A 19,067-nucleotide genomic window follows, 5' to 3' on the forward strand; every position below is an offset into this window, starting at 1 on the left:
GCACAGCTCCGTGCGTCCCTTGGAATACTGGCGCCATGGGCCTGGGCCCAGCTCGCCCACGCTACAGGCCGGCGCTGCTCACACCCTGACAGCGCGACAGGACAGGAAGACACGTGTGGCTTGACAGCTGGAGCTCTCCACATTGGAACTGTCGCGCTTTCAGTTATAGGGAAAGGTTGCAGGCTGGAATACACTTGCCATTGTCTGTCAGAGCGCCTAACGCCCTTCGGCCAAGTTCGGCTTGTGTGTGCAGGGCACATTGGTCTATTTTTGCAGTTATATATAGCGCAAACTTGGCAGGAGGGCATTAAAGTGCTTCACATGAGAAGCACAAGTTCTACATGAACGCATACTTTGTTTTTATAGCACAGGTGAAATCCCAGCGTGGACTCAAAAGCCTGTGATCCAGGACAAATCACTTAAATCTCCATGTGTCATAAAAAAAAAGTCTGCTTTTGCAAAACTTCTGCTTCTCACGTGAATGCCCTCGGGCTAAGTTCACGCTGTATTTAATAGCAACAAACACCAATTACACCTTGCAGCTATGAGCAGAACTTGGCCAAGGGCACAGAGGCACTTTACATTGAAGAAGAAAATGCTGATAGTGTACAAGGCTGCCTTAAAGCCACGAGCCACAGACACACCCCTCCCAAGCTCCACCCCAATCAATTTGTGGAGTACTGGCACTTCTCTTTTTCCATTTAAAGCACTGCATTTGATGAAGTGGAACTTAAAGACAAATGATGACTGTTTATATATTTGGAGTCTTACCTCTGGGGTCTGCATGTGCGACAGATAGAACTAACAACAAGCATTAGAAATGCAATAGGTCTCGCAGCATTAGAGTTAGTGCTTTTAGAATTGTTTATAGGTTTTTTGTTCTAAATCTTTTGCATTTTTTTTTTGTAGGCAATGCAAAAGAATTACAAATCAAAAAAGCAATAAGCAAATGTAAAAGCTTTAACAAAAAATCCTGCGAGACCTATTGCACTGTGTGAGGGTGAGGGGTTGAGGGTGAGTGAGGGTGGGGGTGAGTGAGGAGTTGAGTGTGAGTGAGGTGTTGAGGGTGAGTGAGGTGTTGAGGATGAGTGTGAGTGAGAGTGAGTGAGGGTGAGGGTGAGAGAGTGTTATTGTGAGTTAGGGTGAGGGGTTGAGGGTGGATGAGGGTGAGGGTGAGGTGTTGAGGATGAGTGAGGATGAGTGAGGGTGAGTGAGGGGTCGAGGGTGAGTGAGGGTGAGTGAGGGTGAGTGAGGGTGACTGAGTGTGAGTGATTGTGAGTGAGGATGAGTGAGGGTGAGGGTGAGTCAGAGTGAGTGAGGGTGAGGTGTTGACGTTGAGGTGTTAAGGGTGAGGTGTTGATGGTGAGGTGTTGATGGTGAGGTGTTGAGGGTGAGGTGTTGAGCGTTATTGAGTGTGAGTGAGTGAGGGTGAGGTGTTGAGGGTGAGTGAGTGAGGGTGAGGTGTTGAGAGTGAGTGAAGTTGAGGTGTTGAGGGTGAGTATTTGAGGGTGAGGGTGTGAGGTGTTGAGGGTGAGTGTTTGAGGGTGAGGGCGAGTGAGGTTGAGGGGGTGAGGGTGAGGTGTTGAGGGTGTGTCATTGAGCGTGAGGCTGAGGTGTAGAGTGTGAGTGAGAGTAAGAGTGAGGGTGATTGAGTGTTTTAGTGTTAGTGAGGGTGAGTGAGGGGAAGGGTGATTGTGGAATTGAGAGTTAGTGAGGGTGAGGTGTTGAGTGTTAGTGATGGTGAGGTGTTGAGGGTGAGTGAGGGTGAGGGTGAGTTAGGGGGAGGGGGAGGCGTTGAGGATGAGTGAGGTGTTTAGGGTGAAGTGTTGAGGGTGTGGGTGAGGAATTGAGGGTGAGGGAGGGTGAGTGTGGGTGAATGTTTGAGGGTGAGTGATTGAGGGTGAGGTGTTGAGGCTGATGTTTTGTGGGTGAGTGAGGGTGAGATGTTGATGGTGATTGAAGGTGAGGTGTTGGGTGAGGCGTTAAGGGTGAGTAAAGTTGAGTGTTGTTGAGTGAGGATGAGTGAAAGTGAGGGTGAGTGAGGAGTTGCGGTGAGGTGTTGAGGGTGAGTCAGCACTGTGGGTAAAAATGATACAACCCAATTTGTACTTGGTGCAGACAAGGTGCAAGTGATGTGCACAATAGCGACGCAAGTGACAAAAGTGCTCAGCGTGAACGGCGCAGAAAATACAGGTGTTCAACATATACAGTGATAGAATACAATGTGAATGCTCCTGATTGGGAACAAATTCTTGACTTGTAAAGATGGTCACATTGTAGATAGCGCCTTTTGAATGGGCTGGGGGAGTCGACGACGTTTCGATCCAGTAAAGTTAGGATCATCCTAAGGATCATCGGGTAAGATGAGGCAGTGCTGAAGTGGGGAGGGAAAGGAGTAGGATTAGGAGAGGGGTAGGTAAGGAAGACATCAGTGTGGGGCAGTGGGAGATGACTGACGCGCTGTCAGGCAGTCAAAGGTGCAAAAGCATGCCCCATTAGTAAGGTCAGCGTATGCAAGGACTGATGAAAAAAACGGTAAGAATTGCAGTTCCGCAGTATTAAATCAAGTGGTGTCTTCAAGGAGAAGCCAGCGGAACTGTAAGCAACGTTGAAGGGATAAATTAACCATAGTGTGTGTCCTGAGTATAATAAGGAGAATGTGAACCGATAAAACAGAGCCAGCGTCTATGTGGATGTAGGTAAACTGTTGGTGCAGTAAAAACAAATTACCAAACATGACTAAGCACAGGTCTACGGCGCACGTAGCATGGTTAAATGACAGGTACGGGAACAACTGGTACTCTGAGTAGCACATGGGCAGGACTAAACTGCGTGTAAGCAGCACGCGTTGTGAAATTGATGGCAGGTTGGGGAATGATAGCTGCTACAGAGCAGACTAAAAGCGCGTGTAGGAGAACTAATAGTAGATAGGGCCATAAGTGAGGCTATGAAATACAGGCTGAAAAAAAACTTTGGGACACGTGCGTAGAGGAACAAAGGGAGGAGGTGGAAAGCTGATAGGGGGGAGGGGGGTGGTTGGTATTATGGCGGCGCTTGCATGCAATATACCTGTGAGGCATCGGTAGTGAATAAGTCCTCGGCGGTGGCTCGAACACACATCAGAGGGGGCTGTGATCTGTGGGGAAACAGGGGTTTAGGACATTGGGTCAGGTAGGCGTGATCACGGGAGGTGGGCGCTAGAGGCAGTGTACCTGATTGGTCTCTGTAGCCACTCGCAACAGGGTAGTAGGTAAGGACGTGGATCCGGCGGACAAAAATCGATGTCTTCTGTCCGGTTGAAAGTACGGTACATCCACGGGGGTACCGAAATGGCCGATACTGAATCTGAGGGGAGAGAGAGAGGTACTGGTCAAAGGACTGCGAGGCCAGCGCAAGTAGCCAAAGTAGCAGCCTTGATGATACACATACCTCTGGACGTGTATGGAGTGCTTCCGGGTCAGTCAGGAGCCTCGGGCGTAGTCAGGGAGACCAGAAATGTCTGGAAGGAAGTAGAGAGGGGGCGAGGCCAGGTGACGTGGAATCGTCCAATAGGTCTGGGGGAGGAGGTGGGGAAGGGGCGTGTCGCACAGAGGGGTTCGCACTGGTATGTATACACAGGGAGAGCGAAAACCCATAGGAGTCCGAAGGACAAAATAACACGGCGGGCAGGGGAGGGGGCGGAGAGGGGAGAGGAGAAATGCGACACGGAGGGAAGGGGAGGGGGCGGAGCGGGGAGGGGGCGGAGAGGGGAGAGGTGCGACACGGCGTTAGACGGAAGGAAGAGAGGGGAGGGGGAGGAGAAAGAGAAATGCGACACGGCGGGAGGGGGCGGAGCGGGGGAGAGGGTGTGTGTGTGTTGTTAGGAGACGGACGTGCACACGCACGCGCTTTTAAGGTCAATGCGCATGCGCATAAGCTCAATGCGCATGCGCATTGACCTTAAAAGTCACGGGCACTGCAAGGAATCGCCACGATTCCTTGCAGTGTGGATAAAGAGTGGATAACTCGCAATAGTCTCGCTTGCTCGATGCGCATGCGCATCGACAGGCGAGACCTAAAAACACAAGTGTTCCTTTCATTGTGCACTAACTCCTGTGAAATGCTGTGATTTCCTTCTCAAATGGGCTGCGTGGGGTGCCTTTGAACGTTTATTTATTTGTCTATTTAAATCACACTTTCCAGAACTTTTAATAAATGACTGCCAGAGGGACAGGAGCACGGGGCACTCATCCTTGACCCATGGGAGTGCTAAAGAAACAAAACAGACAGGCTCTGTGAAAATACTGCAGTAATTTGCCGGCGCTTGAGTTTTTTTTTTTTTTCATTTCAAAGAATTTTATTATTATGAAAAAGCAAATGAAGATACACAATACAAGTGTCAGTGATACAATTGATATAGGATAAAACAATCAAAATATAGTAGGCAAGCATGCGTTGTAAAAAAGACATCTGTAACAAAGGTAGACCGCCAGAATCAGATAAATAAATTAAGTATGGTAAAAACAATTAATATATATCAGAAACAAGAATCAAGAGTATCACTATCAGTTAGAGTACCCAAGGAAAAGAAAGGAAGGGAAAGAAGAGAGAAGAAAGAAGAAAAGAGAGAAAAGAAGAGAAGAAAGAGAAAGAGAGAAAAAGCAAGAAAAGAAAGAGAGAGAAGGATTTTCACCGGACCATCCCAACAGACAAGACACCATTCAACCAGACATATCAAAGGAGTATTGTACAACCAACCCTTTGGAAGAGAAATCCATGTAGGTATCCAAAGCAGTCCAAACACCACTAGCAATAGACAGAGAAAGATGGGCGTGATCAACCGAGGTATGAGCACTACGTAAAAAGGAAACCCAAGCCCACCAAGTATTATAAGAAACTGAAGAAAATGATTTCCACTCCATTAAAATTACTTTAACAATCAAAGGAAGAAAGGTTTTGTAAAACAAAATAGGGTATCCATCAGGCCTTAGAGCTTTTCCAGAACGAGTGGCTTTAATTGCACCAATAATTTCGTCAGAGGTAATTGGTCCATTTAAAGAATTACTATCCTCCACAGAAATAGATTTTACTGGGACAGATTTTAAGAACTCTTGACATTGCTCAAAAGAGGATTGATTAGAAGGAGTATATAGGTTATTATAAAAACCACGAAAAACTTCAAGAATCTCCTCAGTCTGAAATTTTTTATTGCCAAGGTGATCATTAATAGAAGAAATCTGAGAAGACTTATAAGAGGATTCCTGAAATTTTAAGGTAGCCGCAAGAATCTTACCAGCTCGGTTTTTTAACAATAGCCTTTTGGATTTCTGATCCTGAACCCCAATATTTTAATTGCTTAATCGACTGTAGGCAGGATTTATCTTTAGAATGTCGAAAGAGAGCTTCTAGATTTTTTTATCTCAGTTGCCAAGTCGGTATGTTCCTTTTTGATAGCAGCATTCCTTTTCGACATACACTTAATAACCTGACCACGGAAAGTACACTTAAACGAATCCCAGAGGACAATTGGGGAAGTAACTGAGCCTTCATTCTCAAGAAAAAAAGTTTCAATTTCATTGGAGAATTCACGAATCTGGGAATCATCATGCAAAATTTCAGTATTTAATCTCCAGGAGCGAGGTCTTGTCTTAGGAGCAAAGGACAGTAACGTAAAAGTAACCGCTGCATGATCAGAAATCAGAATAGGGTGAATAAGCGGAGAGGAGGAAGAAGAAACCAGAGAGGAGTGTACTAATAAATAGTCAATACGCGAAAAGGTAGAATGAGGGGAAGAATAGAAAGAAAAATCACTACCAGTGGGGTTATATAGACGCCATATATCCTCAAGATGAGATATAGAACACATATTAATTAGTTGTTTATGCGATTTAGGAGGGCGAAACTGAAAAGCTGAATTTCTATCTAGAATGGGATCCATTGGTAAATTGAAATCCCCACCAACAATAAGATTACTCGAGTGAGGTGTGTTGTTCACTTTTTTGGTAACTGCTTTCCAAAAAGACGGATCATCCTTATTAGGGGCGTAAATATTCATGACATAAAGATCAGCATTGCCATCAGACAGCTTAGTTAATAACCAGCGACCCTCGGTATCGTGCTCAGAAGAGACTATGGACAAGCCCGAAATTTTAGAGATTAAAGTGATAACCCCATTTCTTTTACCACAAGCATCGGAGCAAACAACATCTGATATCCACTCCTTCTTTAGGAAGAGTGCCTCTCTGATAGAGACGTTTGTTTCCTGAAAAAGAACTAGATCCGAGGAAAGAGATTTGCAATAATCCAAGATTTTGACCTCTTGACTGGATGGTTCAAACCCTTAACATTAAGGGACAACACATTTAAGCCAGACATAATCTTGCAGAAAAAAGAAAATACAATACATGGATGAGAGAAAGCAAACAAGCAACACCAATACAAGCAGCCAACCACAAAGCATTAAGACCAAAAAGGGAGAATCCTATGAGGAAATCCAAAGAGAGAAAAGAAAGAAGAGAGAAAGAGAAAGATGAAAGTGAGAGAAGATAGAAACAGATAGTCAAGGAAAGGCAAGAGAAGGAGGGAAAAGAACTTAACGAGAAAGGTCTGATAAAGACCAAATTCATACTAGGGAGAACGTAGGAAGACGAGCAAGGGGACCGTCATGAGGTATAATAACAATCAGCATGAACAACCCCAATGTAACACATAACTTGTTATGAGTAATCAGGAAAAGGAAGACATCTGAAATCTGGACTGATACTAAGAGGAATATTACAAAAAGAACAATTCAACCGGTAAGTCTATAGAACAAATATGCATATATCAAGTTACTACATAGGAGGAGAGAGAGAGAGCACTATGAAAAAATGAATGAAACCGAAGGGAGAAAGACATCAAATAAGTGTGAAACATGCCAATCAATGAAGTGAAAGTAGAAAAAAGACAAGAAGTAATTAAATAGGAAATAGGTAGAAACTAAAATGTATCAAAACAGTAGCTGACTCTAAAGGCTATAGGACGATTATATGAATAAAATCTAAGAAATAGCTTAAATAGATACTAAGACGAAGTAAACTAAGCAAGAGCAAACCTCAAATGCATCAGGAAAAAATGAATAATAAGAAACGAACTACCCAAGAAGATTATAAAATGCAATATAAATACGATAAATTACAATAAATTAGCCCTAGTAGAGGAAGATATTAAATAGCTGTTAAGCACAACAATCAATGAAACAGCAATGGAGATGTATTTTTTCAGCTTATATAGCGCACAGCTACCCGCAGTGGGTTTTCCGGCGCTTGCTTAGGGAACCCGTCCTGGTATTCCCCGGTGAGATAACCCCGGCAGGGTATCCACAAGGTGAAAGCCAGGCATCCCGCCGCGAGGGGCCGTTGTGGAGATTAAGCAAGCTATTGCCCAGAGTCGCAGAGTCTGAACCCGTGAGTCGAGAAGGCACCGGAGATATGTACGAGAACTAATTATATAGTAAATATTCAAAGGCACGGATAAGCAATTAATTACTGTTCGTAAAATATACAAACCTTGTCATATTTAATCTAATGGAAAAAGAAAGGAACCTCATAAATATATAGTAATATTAAATAGGGTAATAGAAGAAACATCTAACTCATAAGTTTAGAGAGAAAAAATTAATTGCATATATGATACCTAAACAAGATAGCAATAAAGTGCAATATAAATAGAATAACTTAGACCTAGTAGAGAAAAGCATATAATAATGGTAAAGCACACTAATCAGTGAAGCAACAATTAAATAAGCATATAAATAAATATGCAGTGACACGTGGGATCAGTCAATTGACTGTCTACAGGGTACGGGTAAACAAAAAGAACAAACAATAACTGTAACATGGTAAGAACAGCTTAATGCTAGCTATATAGAAATAAATAATAGAAATCTGCGAACAAGTCTTGTACCCAAACAATAAACAGTACAAGAAATATTCAAGCAAATAATCAACAAAGACATACAAACAATAACAAAACACCAAACGGAAGAACCAAGTAAAAAAACAAGTGGGGAAAATTGACGTTGCAGAAGACTAGAGGAAACCTAATATCGAGGAGAGAAAAAAGACAAACTCTCACATACGAATGATAGGAACATAAAGGGTACCATAAAGTGAAAGAAACGAAAAGAGGAACCTAGCATGGACATAGATCCTACAAATAGAACAAAAATCAGGTACACGCGAAAAGACTTAGCAGGAATAAGGGTAACCGGAAAAAAGACAGTACTTCAAAATTGAAAAAGGGAACATAAATGAGATATGCCTAATATAACAATCAATTACATCATGAAGAAGGAAAGGAGAACAAACCATGGGGAAGAAGAAAACACTACCAAAGCCAAAAGACCTTGGCAGGAATAAGGACAACCGAAAAAAAGGCACTACTACAATAATGAAAAAGAGACATAAATTAGAAACACCTAATATACCAATCAACGACATCATAGAGATGGAAAGGAGAAAACACCAGGGAGAAGGAGAAAACACTACCAAAAACTTAACTTACATTACCACGCACAAAACACCAAAGACGCACCATCAACAGTGGACCAGAAAACCACCACGCAGGTCTAAAAAAGACAAGCTCAATAGATCTGGAAAAGAGAAAAAACATTGCAGGCATAGGAATCACATCAAGTGCCAGAAGCACGAGGAACAAGCGAAGCCTCCATTTGAAGTTCCATCTGTAGCTCCATCTGATTGTCTAAGAAAGAGGCCAAATCAGCAGGTTCATCAAAGATTCTAAAGCGAACTTTGAAGGTAATGCGAAATTTTGAAGGGCCAGAGAAGGAAAAGGGGATATTCATCTCTGATAGACGTTTCCGGAGATTAAGAAAGCCTTTCCTCCTTATCACTGTGTCTCTGGCAAAGTCTTGAGAAATTGAAATGCGATGACCTTCCCAGGAGACAGCTTTAACCTTCCGCATATGAGCCAAAATTTGTTCCGTGTGTTGATGACGCAGCGGTTTAAAAATGATCGTCCATGGTTGCGTAGCAGATTTAGAACGAAAGGTGGGGGACACGATGTGCCCGTTCCAGCTCAAAGTCTCTTTGAAAAGAAATTTGTAGGGTAAAAGGCAACCATTGGTATAAAAAGTCAATCATAGACGGTGCTACTTTCTCGGCTTCTTCAGGAAGGCCAAAAATGCGCAGGTTGGATCTGCGGTTACGATCCTCCTGCTCAGTGAGATCCCTCCGCAATGCCGCCATTGAGCGCTCTAACTGCAAAAGAGATCGAGATTGCTTTTGCATATTATCCTCTGCACCACTGATAAGTGTCTCCGTGGCAGAGACACAAAGGGAGAGAGCTTTAAGATCATTCCTGATGGCTGACACCTCCACTTGTAGCAAATCTGTATTAGTTTTGGTAGACTGCGCAATGTCATGTACATCATTAAGACGCGTCAGAATAGTCTCCAAAGTGGAATTGGTATCTTTTTGAGAAGATTCAGGTGTAAGAGATACTTGTTTGGACCTCTTAAGAGAGGCTTTGGAATCTTTTGCGTCTTTAGCAATTGGTGACAAGCCCATATTTGCAGCCATAGAGCCCACAAAACAGAGGGAGAAGAATAACCACTTCAGATAAATGAGGGAGAGCAAAAGGCCAGAGGATATTGGCGTACTCAGTATGCAAAAAAAGAAATGAGCACAAATAGGAGAGCGCACGTCCAGCAGGTAAAGCAGAGTAATAAATATTGGCGGACTTACACGCATAAAGAGAGGAATCTCATCACAATATTATCATGACCCTGCAGGTATCAAGAGGACGCCTTCAGAAACCAAAAAACCAAAAAGCAGGGTACCAAAGAGCATATAAGCACCATTGAAAGGCAGTGGAGGCGCTCTGAAGGAAGGTAAAGTAGAATGGAATCCAAAGTAGTCTCACTTTAAGCAGCCACGCAGCACGAAGAGTGAAAGATAACCGTTATAGGCTTATAAAGGATAACAATAGTCACCAGCACCAGATTACCCGCATTCCTGGCAAGTTCTTAGCAATGGCACCGCCGTTTTGTGAAGAAAATCGGAACTTCGTCAGTGAAGAAAAACAAAATGGCGGCCGCTCGTAGAAACACCGAGCGCCACCTTAAAACGGCAAAAAATCAGGCACCAGCAGCTCCAGGCAGCAGGAAGGTCGCCCAAACAGCACTCAGCAGCTTCCGAAACATGAGACCCGCTTTGGACGACTGTGGGGTGACTGGAAGCGGTTGAAAACCTCCGACGGCCCTCGTTCGTCTTGGAGCTCAAGCGCGACCCGCCATCACGTAGCGGCGCGCAAGCCACGCCCCGCCGGCGCTTGAGTTTTAAACGGCAGGAAATTATGATTTGCGGGCCAAATTATCTCGGGGGCAGCAGGTGATAGAAAAATAGGGGTGGAGGAGGCTCAAAACTCTATTTGCACACACAGCCTGGGCGATCTAGTTGCCGGCCAGTGCTCAACACAGGGACCACACAGAGCTCTAATAATGGCATTACCTCACGCTCCTGCCATCAACAACAGCGCCACAGGAAGCAGACAACTCGAGTCTGCAGTGGTTTTCAGAAGTACTGATGACTGTGCAGACTCGATGTCTCTGCTTCCCGCCTGACAAACCCTTTCCCAACTCATCACAGGGCAGCCCCCTGTGACAAGTTGGGAAAGGGTGTGGTGCCCCTCCCTCCACTCCCTGACTGACGTGCAGCTCCAGAGTTACAGGGCTTAAGAATAAAACACCCGGGGCTAATTTTGCACGCACGTCTTCAGGGGGTGGAGACTGGCCTTTTAGGCAATGTATTTGCCGAGCTGATGACCTCACAACCCTCAGGGCTGTGGGATCCTCCGACCGGCAAATACATTAGGTTGTGGCCCTGCAGCGCCAGCACGTTCAGCAAATAGCTTTCACTGACTGGCAAGCTGCAAGCAGTGTGTGCACAATGTTTTTTTAAACCAAACTCGAAGAGAATGGATCGTGGCTGACCGGGGGTGAAAGTAAAGGGGACGGAGCCCCGAAGCCCTTAGCCAGAAACCGCCAACCCACACACAGTGACGATTCAGAAAAGGGGGTGGTGATGAACAGAGTGTCTGAATTAAGCAGACCACTCTTACCCAGTCCAAAGATCAGGGCTTGATCCATCACCGTTATTTAGCTCACTGCACCATCCCAGCTCAGAACCTGGCTATATGCAAATTAGTCTGTCCCTGGCCCAGTGCATCATGGGAACAGGGCAGACCAAACTACCAAGCCAATTCTTCACCGGAAAGGAGACAAGCTTCCGGGGACCGGTTTCTGGCATTTCAGCCGTCGTCGGCCCGGCTTGCTTGCATCCTGATGGTGCAGTGAGTCAGGCCCAAAGAGCTGTTTTATGAAGCAAGTCTTGCAGATTTTAAAAGAATGTCAACATGTTTTGTTCATCCCAAAAGTGATTGTTACCTTTGAAATGTACAAGAATTACCACTTTCTCAAATGTTGAGCGTATTACTGAACAACACCTTACAGCAAAGTACCCGTCTACTTATATATAATACAGGTCATCCTCTAAACCAAAAGTTAATTTAAAAAAATCGAAAGCACGGTGTGTTGTCTCCCCCGAGTGTTGCACATGCGCTGCAAGGAAGAAAAAAATGAGAAATGCCGCTGCCACCCTGTGCGTCGCTGCTCGCTCCAGCAAACAAAACGCTGTGGGAGTGAACCTTTGCTAAATAGGTGGGACATGCACCCGCCTTTAGCTATTTGCAAGCTACGATAACAGAATAACACAGGCAGCAACCAACCCAATGCGTGGGGGGAGTCAGAGCCATACATAGAAGTTTAAAGTGCTCACAAGAAGCCTCGCTGGCCCAGACTCGACCTAAAAAATGACACAGGAAGAGAACTGCCATTGAGAAGAGTCGACGGAACTGCAGCGAGGTACATTGTAGACGGTTGTTAATATTTGTTGTTGAGGCAATCATAGTATTATAAATAGTCTAGCTTCGTTCCATTTGAGATTTTCATCAAGTGATCACAAAATCTAAGCATGGCTTGGAAAAGCAGTGTGAGTATTGTATGTGTGATGTTAGTCAAGACCTCTGCAGCATTCTGCGTGGGCAATGCATCTGCCCACTTCAGGTGCAACCAAGGCCTTGTTGATGTAACTAAAATGTTAGGTGTAATGTAGTTAGTATAGGGCTTTCAGACAGACTTCTTCATCCATTGGTCTGTCATTCACATTCTTTCCCACTTTCTACAGCATACAGCAACAAGTCACACTTGAGCCACAGGGTAACTTCACTATGAGTAGGAACATTCTGCCCTTTCATAAGAATCACGGTCACAAAAACTAGGCCCTTCAGTGTTGTGTACTAGGTAATGTGTGCTTTTTGAGACTCAAAACATGTTTTTGCTTTCAGACATTTTTTTACATAAGAGTTTTGAGAAAAAGCATGCAAGAAAACAAAACAAATACAAAACAATCATTGGCAAATTCAAAAGGGTAGCGGCCAGTCACTGGTTGTTTGATTAGACTTGTGCCATTTCTTCAGTGAACTCAACAAACATGAGTGCCGTCTGGAGGATTTATTTTTTGCCCTGCTATACGTCATCAGGCCTATGAAATGGTCAATGCTATGCAACTTTACCTATGCATACACACACAAATAAATACACAATGTTAAGTGCCAAAAGCAGTCGTTCATGATAAATTATGGAAAGTGCAACATGAAAGTAATTTTTAATACAGGGTGCTTGAGGTTGGTTCTCATGTTGTGCTTTTATCATAACCAAAAAAAACGTGAAACCAATATATGGAAATTATCTCACGTAAATCACCCAGGAAATGTACACATAAAAGGGGGGTAAGCTTGGTATGTTTTCTGAGAAGATCAAAGGGGATGTTTTCCAAACACCAAGATAAAAGGTGGCTGGGTTTCAACAGCAGGCTTTAGCCACATCAATTAGCCCTTTGACATTCTCAAGAAATGCTGGGTCTGTAAAGTGACAGTGGTGCAATTACACCGCCATACCGACGAAAGGGATGACTTGACATTTTCCTTCAGCTGCACTGCCGCCCACCCCCAGGGTTATATAGTGCCATAAGGGCTTTACGTGCTGGAATTTTGTTCCCATATTTATGAACCTTAAAAAACAAAAACTACAGGTCCTAAACGCAGTGGTGGAAGTACAAAGGGGAGTGCATAAATAATACGTTCAGTACTTATACAGTACGTTAAAGCCGCACAGAAAAGAGGAGGAAATATTAGAAAAAATAAAAACCCGGCCTAGGAAGACTGGAACCTGAAAAGTTTTCGCTGAAGAAAAGAGGGTAGTTTATTTATTTATTTTTCCACTTGTGGATAGCCAAACACGGCATCAAAGTATTGAAGCACCTAGCGTCTTACATTAGCGTTATTAAAAGCGTAAACGTTGCGGCACAGATTAACACTGGGGTGCACTGGCAGAGCTGTGTGCGATTTCCACTGCTAGAATAGGGTGGGGCTACATAGGCGCACCAGAAGAGCCTGCACATAAGTCCTGTGTTTTAGAGAACAGTGGTCCCTATTTTGAAAGGAAAAATGGACAACCACAATAATCATTCGCTTAAATAGATTGTATGTCTTTCGTCCAGCCGGACAAGAATTTATTTTTATATATAAGTTCAGTTGATTGTGATTCAAAACAATAAATGACAAGTGGGCACAGCCGTGGCCCACAGAACACAAGACAAACCAACGAAAAACAGAATGGCCAAAGGCAGGGTAAAAGATGTGTCTGTTTGTTTGTAATCACTATGACAGACTTAAATATCCATTTTCACACCATTGATCATTACAATATTATAAAATCATATTGCATATGGTGCTTTTAGTGTCGACGACGTTTTGATGCTATTCACAACAATATAAAGCATCATCTTCAGGACAAAGGATAGTTCATTGTTGTCTTAAGTTTATTCACATATTTTGCCTATATTGCATTAGTTTGAAGGATGAACAAGGTTCAACGGTAATGACACGCTTGTAATATGGCCCAGCAGATCCGTAACGGGGGCTGACAGCCACTAAATGGTCAATAGGCTACGGGCCTTCCTTGTATGGTTTAATTCCTGATATCAATATATGTCAGTGCCGGATCGCACTTGAGGCTTTTGGTTAACTAACAATTCCGCTAGGTGCCAGGTTGCACCTCTTGAATAACGGCAGAAAGTCAGGGCACGGGGGCTCCTGCTGGCGCTGGATAGCGTGTCATATTGATATCAGGAATTAAACCATACAAGGAAAGCCCATAGTCTATTGACTACTGTCAGCCCCCGTTACGGATCTACTGGTCCGTACTACAAGTGTGTCATTACCGTTGAAAACCTCAATCCATTCCATTGTTTGAATTAAATAATGTTATAAGCTGTAACTAGTCAATGAAATGCCAAACATACTAAAAATTGGTATGTTTTGCTCTTTCCAGCCACACCTCTGACTCCACCTACGGATCTACTGGGCCGTATTACAAGCGTGTCATTACCGTTGAACCTTGTTCATCCTTCAAACTAATGCGATATAGGCAAAATATGTGAATAAGCTAAGACAACAATGAACTATCCTTTGTCCTGAAGATGATGCTTTATATTGTTGTGAATAGCATCGAAACGTCGTCGACACTAAAAGCACCATATGCAATATGATTTTATAATATTGTAATGAGCAATGGTGTGAAAATGGATATTTAAGTCTGTCACAGTGATTACAAACAAACAGACACATCTTTTACCCTGCCTTTTGCCATTCTGTTTTTCGTTGGTTTGTCTTGTGTTCTGTGGGTCACGGCTGTGCCCACTTGTCATTTAATGTTTTGAATCACAATCAACTGAACTTATATATAAAAATAAATTCTTGTCCCGCTGGACGAAAGACATACGATCTATTTAAGCGTATGATTATTGTGGTTGTCCATTTTTCATTTCAAAATAGGGACCACTGTTCTCTAAAACATGTTACTGCCCAAGGTCCCTATGGCATTCCTTCTGGGTTTCCCTTGTTTTGTATAATAGTATATTGCACATAAGTCCTAGCACTGAAAAGGCGGGGAGTGTCTAAGGGCGAGATTGGGGTACACAGTACAATGGGATACACAGGTGTAGCTGTCTTTTTGCTCCAGGGCTAGCACAGCAAACGGTTTCTGCTGAGCAGTGGTCGAAGTGGGCGAAAAAAGTAAGGGAACTGTGGATGGGCAACTGTGGGCGGGGAATCAGGGGGGGGCGGGAAACACCTGAGGATTGGATCAGTGGGTGGAGTCAGAGGTGTGGCTAGAAAGAGCAAAACATACCAATTTTTAGTATGTTTGGCATTTCATTGACTAGTTACAGCTTATAACATTATTTAATTCAAACAATGGAATGGATTGAGGTTTAATATATAAGTTATTCACAATAAAATACATTTACAATGTGGGATATGTTTCCAATCACAGAATGTCCCAAGTACACTTATAAGTGGAATCATAATCCATTTGTCTCAGAGCCATGCAGATGTTTATATCAGCACTTCTGCTCTCTTTTGCTAACCATTTCTGAACATAAAATGTGCGTTTAAAATCTGTGACAGAAGGCCCCACAATTTTTATGAACATTATAGAAGATAGACGATTGATTGATATTCTGGCCCGCAGTGGTGTGAGCACATCATTTATTATTTATTTTATTTATTTGCGGTTTTTATAGAGCGCAACACTCATCCCGAGGGATATCACGGCGCTTATACCAAGCAGAAACAACTGCCGACTGATACTGAGGAGAGTTTAGAGATTTGGGAAAAGGTGGGTTTTCAGCTTTTTCCGAAACAGGAGATAATTTGTGGTATGTCTTAAGTCGACAGGAAGCTCATTCCACATCTTTGCTGCCAAATAAGAAAAGGAACGGCCACCTGTCCTGACTTTATAGATGCGCTTAGTCCTAACCAGTGCAGATTGAAGTGAACGTAAGTTCCTAGTGGGGACATAGAATTCTATCTTCCCTTGAAGGATAGTGGGGCCAGTCTTATGCAGAGGCATGGCTAAGCAATTTAAAGGCAGCCCTCTGACGCATCGGGAGCCAATTAAGTTTCTTCTAGCATTCCGAGGCCGAGTCTAGCTTGCCTTTGCTGCAAATAAGTTTGGCCACCGAGTTCTGTAATACCTGTAGGCGAGAGAACAGATGTTCGTTCATCCCTACAAACAGCGCATTACCATAGTCTAAATGACTAACCAATAGGGCCTGTGTGACGGAGCGTCTGCAGTCCAGGGGTATCCAGGGAAATAACCTAACGAGAAGTTTTAGGATGGCGAAGCCCTTGCCACAGAGGGATCGCACATGATCTTTCATGGACAGGGCGTCATCCATGATGATCCCCAAGTTCCTAGCATGTTGTTTCGGAGTGGGGGCCAAACCCAAAGAGGGTGACCACCATGAGGCATCCCACACACGTTTGGCACCACCAAACAGAAGAATCTCAGCTTTTCCTGCATTCAACTTTAGACAGTGTGTGTGAGAAGTTGGCCCGATATGCAGCGTTCGCTATTCTAGCGACCACTATGCATCGGTCCAAACGACCCTTATGGTGATTGGTTGTAAGTCAACCTTAGACCAGCTATCCTAGTAGCGTGGATACGAGCAGTCTTCGGGCTAAACTCTAGAGGGCGTGTTAAGCCAGCTGTTATACCATCACATACCCCTTGAACACCAAGTGAAAGGACACCACACAAGTGTTATGAAAATAAACAGTATATTTATTAGAATCACAACAGCCCTGGACTCTTTATGAGGACAGGGTACTAAGCACAGAACAAAACTCTTAGGAAAATACTTCAAGTGCACAATTAAAACAAATTCCCGAGGGCACGGAAACTTCTAATGGTCTCGGGCGGACCCGATAAGGCAAGTCGGAAGCGAGGAACTCGGGACCCTAGAGTAAGGAGGCTATGCAGGCACCGAAATGCCGAAGTTACCTAGCCACGAGGGCTGCGGCTGCACAAGTCTTACAGGCGTCGGGGTCTTCGCTGACGAGCCAGGAGCCGGAAGAAAAGGAGTTGCTGGCCGGCGACCAGTGATGAATAGTTCGTAGAGATCCAAGCCTGGATCAGAGATCGATGATACCTGAAAGCAGAGGGGACCAAGTTCGTACTACTAGCCAGTAGTCAGAGGGTACCAGGAAGGCACCGGATGGCCGTCACCTCGACTAGGTGAGTGGGCGACGCTAGGCTCTGCAGTCTCACGGACCAGGAGGCTTTGTCGGCGACCAGGATGGAGGTGCGAGCTGTCCCACGAAGTTTGATGCTGTCGGCGTCGCTGGGCCCAGGATTGGGGCAACAAGCCTTGGCAGATTTCAGGGCCACGTGGTGGGCCTAAAATGGCGTCTTGAGTGGACCAGGAGGGTCCGGGGTGCTTCTCTCAAAGAAGGAAGCAAAGGCCAGTCTGGAGCAACCAGACCAGCAGCGTTGGTTGTCGGATGTCGTCGAAGAAGGACACAAGCCAGCGGCTAGTGACCAGACAACGTGCTGAGCAGCGAGCAGAAGGGCCCCACGCAGATCGTGGAGATGCTGGGAGACTGCACTTCGGTGCTGGAGCTGCTCAGGGTCGGGGCTTCTCGGACCCCAGAGCACTCACCAGAGAATTGCTTCGATGGTCGTGCTGTTTAAGAAAGCGTGCAGGTTTTGATGATGGCCGGTCCCTTGAGGTCTCGTCGCACCCACAGATCTCAGCTGAGCTGACGACGTGGGTAGAGGTCAGAGGTGCCAGGGAAGCCGGTTCTCGTCGAGCTGGGCCATCGGATCCTTGAGGAAGGACTTGCAGCAAACCGCAGAGTTCTTAGATGGTGCCCGCTGATGCAGGGTGACTACTCCTTAGCCACAAGGGAGAAATCTTGAGAAGAGTCTCGAAGTCCTTACGTAGAAAGTATTCTTGATTCAAAGATGATCTAATTTGGAAGGGTCCCCGCTCCGGCCTTTATCCTAAAGAAAGGGGTGGGTACATGACTAGGTCCTGCCCTAAGGGTGGGACCAAGAAGGGGGGTAGTTACACCCCTCTCCCCTGCCGGACTTTCCCCAGGTCAGGGGCTGCGCGCCCCTGGAGCTGGTTCTGACCGGCAGATGCGTAGTGAGCACCGGGGTGCCACTCCGCAGTCACCTTCTCGCAAAGCCCTACCTACCCAGAATACACAAAACCCTGTCTGGGATGGTGCGAACACCGCCCCTGACAGGAAACCCTTTGTCCAAGCTCTCCTCGCTGGAAGGACTCCCAGCAGCAGGAGGTCAGACTCGTGTCTGTGGTGGCAGCATCCATTTTGTGGAGCTGAGGCTTTAGTTAACTTTAACCGGGGTTCACAGTTACGTACATGTCGTGTCCCTCTAGAAGGGCGGAATGCTAACCTCGTCGCCAGAATTGGTGAGGGGGCAGCATCCTGATTCGTACACCTTACTCGACATGTCTTGATAACGCTATACCGAAGTTACCGATATGATACGCGTTATCATGGAACAGCCATTGGGTCTTGGTTCCGCAAGCTGCAACCGGGCTCGGCTCGTGCCAGAGCCCAATTCACACGGGTCCATGCACTCTGCCTTCAGGATTGTCAAGGCCTGCCATAGGAGTGACTGATAGGAACCCGGGTGTCCATTGTGAGGTTAGATATAAGGATACTATACCTAAAGCAACGAGCGAGTACGCTACGTTGCCCCAGCTGTCGTGCAGCCAGTTGTGTCAGTTTTAGATGGCCATCCAGGGGTGGCATAATACATGCTTCTGGTAGGCCCTGGGTACACCGATGCCCTGAGTTACAGGGTCTGACAAGGTGGCCCAGTTCCAATTGGGTAATGCACCTAAGGTACACGCATCAATTTAGTGAGAGAACAGCTAGGCTGTGGCTCTGATTAGCAAGCCCACAGCCCGAGAAAGTCGTAAACCAGTGAAACAAAAGCAAAAAGTCCGGGTGATCATAGGATTGCAGACCCTACTCTCCTACATGACCCCCCCAAACGTTGGGACAATAAGCTAACCTTGACCAGGTGAGTCTTCTCGTTTTATTTATTTATTTATTTATTTATTATTACATTTATTAAGCGCGCAGCTACC

General features: G+C 45.0%; 1 long non-coding RNA gene across 1 annotated transcript; it reads right to left on the reverse strand.

Annotated features, from left to right (window-relative positions):
* Positions 1-3,072: 3,072 nt before the first annotated feature.
* Positions 3,073-3,580, reverse strand: LOC147717816 (uncharacterized). Its single transcript, XR_015295822.1, has 3 exons — positions 3,430-3,580; positions 3,213-3,345; positions 3,073-3,136 (listed from the first exon to the last, which is right to left on the reverse strand). It is a non-coding gene; the product is annotated as an uncharacterized LOC147717816 (long non-coding RNA).
* Positions 3,581-19,067: the final 15,487 nt, after the last annotated feature.

This window comes from Lissotriton vulgaris, chromosome 5 (genome assembly GCF_964263255.1).
Source record: "Lissotriton vulgaris chromosome 5, aLisVul1.2, whole genome shotgun sequence".
Lineage (NCBI taxonomy): Eukaryota > Metazoa > Chordata > Amphibia > Caudata > Salamandridae > Lissotriton > Lissotriton vulgaris.